This window comes from Mastomys coucha, unplaced genomic scaffold (genome assembly GCF_008632895.1).
Source record: "Mastomys coucha isolate ucsf_1 unplaced genomic scaffold, UCSF_Mcou_1 pScaffold6, whole genome shotgun sequence".
NCBI classification, from domain to species: domain Eukaryota; kingdom Metazoa; phylum Chordata; class Mammalia; order Rodentia; family Muridae; genus Mastomys; species Mastomys coucha.
In genome coordinates this window covers 17,076,968-17,083,525 of record NW_022196912.1, presented here as the reverse complement: position 1 = coordinate 17,083,525, position 6,558 = coordinate 17,076,968, and positions in this window count along the sequence as shown.

Here is a 6,558-nt window from a genome sequence, read left to right as displayed (position 1 = left end):
CATAAGCATTCTATAAATACAATATTGATATCATTATATTTGTATTCAATTCAAGATAATGTGTTATCTTTCATCTTTTGATTTGAATATAATATTTTCTATAGAGAAAATAAGACCAAGGTAATATATATAAATGTATATGTACATATATACATGAAATTTAATTATATAAGATATATCATAGAGGGCTATTTTCTCATAGTTTGCCATGTTCTCGTTATATCTCTCACTTTTCTCTAAAAAAGAAATCTCTATTATCTTAAGACTGAGCTCAATATCAGTTTATGTTTTGAAAAGTTTTATCAATATTTTTAATTGGGTTTTTTCAATAGTACAATATGAAAACAACATTCTACTTAGAAACATGAGTTACAGTACTTCTAAATAAATAAAATTAACATATATATACATATATATAAATATAGATATGTACAATAAGATATTAGCCTGCAAAATATGTATGTATATAAGACTACAAAATATGGTAAGAAAGAATTACTGTAATGATGTGTCTTTAGCGTTTTTTTGTTTGTTTGTTTTTTTGCTTTAGACTCAATGTCAAGATTCAGTATCTACTTTTATGTCACTACTTGAAATATGCCTATTATACCAATGAAAACTTTGATTCAAAGCCTATGGTAGCTAGAAGTCCTGAAAGATTTTCTCATAATGTTCTTTCTGCTCTCTCATTTTATGGGTCTTTGACCATCTTGTCCACCATATACTGTAGACAATGGATGGTCTATATAGTTAGAATATGACATTACCCCAACTCTCTTCTTTTCTCTTCTCTTATCCTGTCCTCTTATCTTTTCTGTCTTGTTCTCTCTCTTCCTCCTCTTTTCTCTCTTCTTCCCTCTACCACTCTTCCTCAATTTTCCATCTTTTTCCCTCTTATCCTCTCTGTCTCTCTTCTCTCTGTACAACTATCATTCCTTGATCTGCTTCTGCCAAAGTTTAACTATTATACTTTTATCCTCTTATCTTTATTTAACATGTAATTACTTCACTGCCTAGTACCTCTCCTTCCAAATGGTCTCAACCTTCTACTCTCTCTCAAACTTATGTTCTTTTCATTAATACTGTCACTTACACTAATAAATATAAATAAACAGTGTACCTAAGAATTAATTAGATCATCCATCAATGTACCTATCAGATATCTGCAGACTATTTACTCAAATACCAAAGAATAAACATTCCATTCAACAGCTCACTTCCTTCCTTGACACTCATTACTCAAGGCTTTAGAGATTCCATTTTAAGTCTAAATTTGGGACTTTTAAACTAGAAGGGAGCTTCTCAAGATTGTGTAACACACCCACATTTTTGCTTCAAATGTTTAGAGAACTAAAGCCTAAGAAACATTTGGAATAGTTACAAATAGTTACAATCTTTCTAGTTTCCAAGCTGCTGGTATTTCAGCATGTTTCTTCTTGTCCAAATATCTCTTCTCTAAAAAGATATCTGTTTTGTTTTATTATTACTTTTTATCACTATAAGAGTACTAATTCCTAAAATTCCTCTTAAATGCAATTCTACAATCCATTACTCTATCAGAAGTACAGCTCACAATTTCTTACACAAGGACTGATTTTTGCAGACAAGTGAAAGGTTTCTTTCATTAAGAATATTCTAGGGGCTGGTGAGATGGCTCAGTGGGGAAGAGCACCGACTGCTCTTCAGAAGGTCATGAGTTCAAATCCCAGAAACCACATGGTGGCTCACAACCACCCGTAATGAGATCTGACGCCCTCTTCTGGTGCATCTGAAGACAGCTACAGTGTACTTACATATAATAAATAAATTAATCTTTTAAAAAAAAAGAATATTCTATATATGGTTTAGAACATTGTGACAAAAACTAGAAATAAGTTTAGTCAATGAATGTTGTAGACAAAATATTAACATATTTTATATGACTTAGAAAATAATAATTTACCTGAAAATATTTACAAGTCACAAATAACATTCATTTATTTTATGGCAAACTTTATTAATAGCTGGTCTTATTGCTCCAAAGCTATAGTAATTTCAATGTTTCCCACACAAGTTCAATAATATCAAATCATCAGGAACAAATAAAGCCTTTCAGTTTAGAATATGATACAAGATAATGCAATGGGATATTTCCCATATATATATATATATGTATACATATATATATAATGCTTACACAGAAGCCGCCATGATCATAAGTAAATAACATCAAAAAGGGGAGGGACACCATAAGTCCAATCCCCACTACACTACATATTGTTATAATGAATTAATCCAGGTTCATAAAAAATTGCCTGTTTACTTCTGATGATAGTTAACGAAGTTTTATCTACTTACCAAGATAAGGCTTATATGCCTTCCAGAGTCAATAGCTATAGTTTTATTTTATACATTTTTCCCAGTTATCAAAAGTTATATATAGGTGAGAAAGAAAGAGCAGAGAGATACCAGAACTGCCTTGGGTACCACTATAGAAAAGTGGCAGGGTAATGAAAAATAATCTGTACTGAGTCACAGAATGGCTAAGGGATGACTTCAAACAAAAGAGACATGTGAAGGATGAGTATCAACAACTACATAACAACATCCTATGTATTATGCTTGTCTCCCCATACTGTGTGAACACTAATCACATATGGAACAAGTCTTGCCGAGCAAAATGCTAAAACCATGAGGGATGCTTCTGTTTGCATTAACTACTCTTCAATATATTTCCCACTAGTCTCCAGATTTCAGCTATCACCACAAAATAGAGTGGTTGAAGAATGTAGACTGCTGTATTCATCATTTTAGAAGCACACTCACTCAGAAAACAGTAACATTCAGAATGAGATTGTAGGGAAAGTGGTTCAGAAGAATGGGCTGGATGGTACCATTAGGTAACAAAGCAGCTGTTTCCAGGTGTGTATAAAATAGCTCAATGTCAGTGGGCAGAAACAGAAGATAAGAAGGCCCAGAAGTAAACATGGAGTATATTATTTATCAAAGAAGTTGTCAAGATTCTAGGACTCTGGTTCCATGCTTCCTGTCAATTATTCTTAAATGTGTCTATCAGAATTCTTAAGTTTCACAATTGCAGTTCAATTACATGCCTAATTTCCTACTGAGCTGTAAGCTGTTTTGAGACAAGGAGTCACTCTTTCTTGATTTCATCCATTATATTCTTCCCAGGAAATAGTAGCACACCCATGGCCAGATTCCATTCTGTTCTCCCTGCCTCTCAAACTGTTTCTTCTTTAAGACATACAGCATGCAGTGGTCTGTGCTTTGGGCATGTACCACTGAGTCATACACACCACCTCCTGCTCATATGTACAGCCATGGCCCTTTAAATCCATTTTCTCTTTTAGAATAAATATAATATTCCTAAAAGAAAATTGTCACTTCAATTTTTTAAATCTCAAAATCTTAGAAATGCTCTGTTTCTTGAAAATAACTCAAGCTCCTTAGGATGAATGTAAAATCTCTCATGTCAGTTTTCATATCTTGGCATGATCCCTAATTCTCCACTTCCTTATTGGAATATTTTGTCACCATTCTTCTTACCTGGAGTAGCTGTTTTCACTTGGCAAGGATTTGATCGCTTTCATGATGTTCATGGCCCTCTAGATTTAACAATGTTCCAGCAACAATAGGGAGCAGCTACCTCAGTGAATGTATACTTTATAAGCATTCCCTGTATATTCATAGTAGACATGGCCAAGAGATTGCTGTGGAAATAATCTGTGGAGGAAAGTGACTCATGCAATAGAAATTGTCAATGTCCAACTTCCCACCCACATCTCTTTCTTCTCTTTTAAGATAAGAGTAGTTGCCTATTTTGATAAAAAATCACAATGCACTGGAAAATAACTTCCTCATGAATGGACAAGACCCTCAACTAAGTAAATTCAGACTCATTGTTCAGAATCTCCTCTTTTACTACCATCTGCTGAAGGGAAGCATTAATTTTCATTTCTTGTTTCTACCTTCAGCTGTGAGATATGTGAAAGTTTCATGCTGTCAGTATTTTGGTATAAAGTAGTAACAAAGAAAAGAGAAACCCAAAATGAGAAAGTACCTGGAGGAGATGATCTAAACCGGACAAATAGATGTTTAACACCTGTCAGTCATTCTATGAGATACAAAACCACATGTAGTTGTTTTCTTTTCTGCCACCACTTGTTCTTGAGCATGTGAAGTCAACTTGACCCAATGGAAAGTACACTGCTGCTTTTCATCCAAGTAGCTGCACCATTAAGATATTATACTATTATAAAATGAGGAACACACAGAACCAATTCCACAAGACTAACTGAAGCAATGTATATGTGTTTAAAAAAGAGTAATCAAGCAAAAATTCAATTCATTTTCTATAAAAAAAATTATGTACAGCTTTTGAAAATAAACCTCTCACAGAGGTGTTTTAAGGGGAGAACTTCACAGGTTTCAATAATTCAAATGCTAAATGCTCTGTGTACCTCATATTGAAGGGAGAAATCGTGCTTTCATGACTAAAAAAAAAAATTACTGGTATTTTTCACATACCTTAAGGTCTGATAGATAATAGTCAGCCTTGGTAGAAGTTTTTGGAGTATCATTGACACACATGATTGCTGACACATGTACCAATAATATACATGATCATCAATACACACCATTACTAACATGGGTAATTATTGCCACATATAATCACTGATGTGTGCAGTGTTGACTGATTCTCTTATGATTTGCTCAGTTCAAATCTCTATGCGTGGCAAAATTTGGTACTCTTCCCACAAAACACTTTCAAATCTGAAATCCAGATATGTAAAAACACATATTAGGGCCTCTGTGAATATTTTACAGACCCATAAATTCCAAACATGAATCTGTTCCTCATCTAAACTTTTGTTTTATAATTTTGATGAAATTGTTAAACTCAAATAGAGAGTAAAAAAAAGTATACATATAAAAATGAGAAAAAAATGTTCAGTTTCCACATGTAAATACATTCTAAAGTACTCTGAAATCTAAATTAAAATCATATATCTGGTGTTTTGTACATGTAAATTATAATTTTCTGAAAAAAATCTTAATAATAAATAAAATTTTCATCTCTTAATAAAATCAGATTATCTAATTTACTTTGTATTATGATCAATTGGGTTTCTACTACAAAATGTAACATTGAATTTGTTAGAAATAAATGTTGACGTGGCTTTATGTAAATATAGCATAAAAATGTATCAAAAATGTCACTATAGTTGAAATAGTCGTATAAAATTTAAAGTAAGTTTACTGATACGAAAATTAGATATTCAATAGCACAATTTGAAAATGTTCCCTTTTACTGAAATTATACAGAAACTACCATAGATTTAAATTCATATTAACTTTATCATATTATGTACATATGTTTCTTTTAGTCACTGAACTTTATGGGAAGATGATTTCAACTGACAAGCCCTGGAGCATGTTGATAAGTGCAGCTTCAGTTTGATATATGAGTCTACACTTGGTTGGATTTACATTTTAAATGACATCTTGTCATCTTTCAAGACCAAGTATGTTTCTTCTTTAAAGGCAAAATGGAAAGTATCCATTTCTTTTTTATTTTTGGTTATTTTATTTAGTTACATTTCAAACATTGTCTCCCTCCCTAGTGTACCCTCCACAAACCCCCATTCCATCTACCCTCCCATTTGCCTCTAAGAGGGTGCTCCCAACCCACCCATAGTCTCCCACCTCACCATTCTAGCATCCCCCCTACACTGGGGCATAGAGTCTTTTATTACATGCTTTTTATCAGGTCTGCTACTTTATCCAAAGCACTATAATTTTGCAAGAGGCCACTTTGAGAAAATGGATTTTTTTTCCATAAAAATGAGCGTTTAAGTGGGCATAAACCAAAACAAAAGCCTTAATGGGGCTTTTAAATAACTCCATTAGTTGGACCACCAGTGGAGGAAGAGTTGGACTACCAGGAGGAGAGGCCCTTGGCTCCGTGAAGGTTCTTCGCCCCAGTTTAGGGGAAGGCCAGGGCCAGGACATGGGAGAGGGTGGGTCTGTGAGCAGGGGTTGGGGGAGGGAACAGGGTTTTTTTGTTTTTGTTTTTGTTTTTGTTTTGTTTTCTTTTTTTTGGAGAGGAAACTTGAAAAGGAGATATCATATGACATGTAAATAAAGAAAATATCTAATAAAAAATAAATAGAAAAAGAAAGTTTCCATTTCTAAGCATAGAAATATTGGTAACTTGATTTAAATGATTTTTCTTTGTTTTAAATTTAATTAAATAGACATTTTGTATGTGTTATTGATAGAGAAATTAAACTCAGGAAGAATAACATAACTAACCTACTTTCAGGAATCTATAAGAACTATATACTATCTTCTTTTTTTTCTTTTGTCTTTTGTCTTCTACCTCTATGTCTATTACTGGGTTATTATAACTTCACAGAGAAAAGGTGCTACCCAGGGAGCTATTTGGGCATCAATTGTGAATTATCCAATTAGTAGGGTATTTTATGATATTCAAAATAAGGTGATATGTATGGACCAAGTTATGTAACTCTTCCATTGAAGTATAAGGCTGAGGTT